This window comes from Macadamia integrifolia, chromosome 1, assembly GCF_013358625.1.
Source record: "Macadamia integrifolia cultivar HAES 741 chromosome 1, SCU_Mint_v3, whole genome shotgun sequence".
Classification (NCBI taxonomy): Eukaryota; Viridiplantae; Streptophyta; class Magnoliopsida; order Proteales; family Proteaceae; genus Macadamia; species Macadamia integrifolia.
In genome coordinates, this window is record NC_056557.1 from 3,441,055 (window position 1) to 3,442,530 (window position 1,476).

At 41.0% G+C, this 1,476-nt stretch overlaps 1 non-coding gene across 1 annotated transcript; it reads right to left on the bottom strand.

Moving 5' to 3' along the window:
- Window positions 1-338: 338 nt before the first annotated feature.
- On the bottom strand, window positions 339-445 carry LOC122086573. The gene has a single exon (XR_006142476.1). It is a non-coding gene; the product is annotated as a small nucleolar RNA R71 (small nucleolar RNA).
- Between the last annotated feature and the right edge of the window lie 1,031 nt (window positions 446-1,476).

Below are 1,476 nucleotides of genomic sequence, written 5' to 3' on the forward strand. Positions count from 1 at the left end.
TCTACCCTGCTAGAACAGCCCAACCTTCCTGTATAGTTCTACCACAAGCCCAGGGCAATAATTTTGAACTCAAATCTCAATACATCACTATGTTGTCCCACTTCCATGGGTTGACCTCTGAGGATGCATACCTATTTCTAAGGGAATTTAAAAAGGTATGTGTTCTAATTAAGATCCAACAGTTTTCTGATGATGCTGTTAAGCTTAGGTTTATCACTTTTGCATTGAAAGACCAAGCTAAGAAGTGGTTGTATGGATTACCCACAAATTCCATAACCTCATGGGAACAGTTCACAGTTGTCTTCCTTAAGAAGTTTTCCCCAACTCACAAGACCAATAAGCTTAGAAGTGATATCCTTCAGTTTAGGCAAAAGCCTAGTGAGTCATTTTCCAAACTTATGGAGAGATTCAAGGATCTACTCCAAGAATGCCCCCACCATGGCCTAGACCTATGGCATTTATGTCAAATAATTTATGAGGGTATTGATTACCCAACTAAACAAATGATAGAATCTATGTGCCCTGAGGGATTCACATCCTTTACAGATGAAGAAAAGGCATGGGAATTCTTACTTGACTTAGCTGACAAAACCCGTGAATGGGAATCAACCCAAGAGAGTGAAAGAACTATAAGAGGAAAAGGATATTTTGTGGATGGGATAGTAGCCAAGGAAGCCCATTTGGATATCCTAATCAAGAGGATTGAGGCTATAGTCCCCTAGACATGTCATAGAAGAATGCCCTAACACCTCTGGGGGCACTTCTAATGATAGTGTTAATGCCTTATACCAGAATAATCCATATAGTAACACATACAATCCAGGATGGAGAAATCACCCAAATTTTTCTTGGAATCAGGGCAACCAAGCAGGACCTTCCAATTTCTATAATCAAGGTCAACCTGGACCCCAAAGGCCTCCCTTTGCACAACAATCTTTTTCTCAAAATACTTTTCCTAGGTCAAATGTAGGACCTCAGGCGAGTTTTCCTAGGGCCCCTCTTCTATCATCTTATCAGCAACCCCCTGGGTTTACCAACACTGGAGAGGCAAGTAGAATAAATGACTTGGAAAAAAATATGGCCCTCCTCATGACAAGCCATCAAAATCTTACGAGAGAACTTACCCAAGTTGTCTCAATTATGCATGAGAGGAAGAAGGGAACTTTACCCAGTCAACCAGAGCCTAACCCTAGGCATCATCAACCTGTTAGTTCACAAGGACCAACTAATGCATCACTGAATATAGTACAAGGTCAGACTCAACAAGGGCCCTCTAACCAATGTAATGTTGTTTATGCCCTTAGGAGTGGTAGAGAGTACCTAAAGAGCGTTCCTAAATCTTCCCCATCTATTACTCCTGTTAACTCTTCTTCAGTTGAGGACACAAATGTGCCTCTTGCTCCAGGTTCGTCTGATGAACCTAAAGATTTTTCTGAAACTAAAGATGATTTGGTTGAGGAAACCAAAAATGATTCT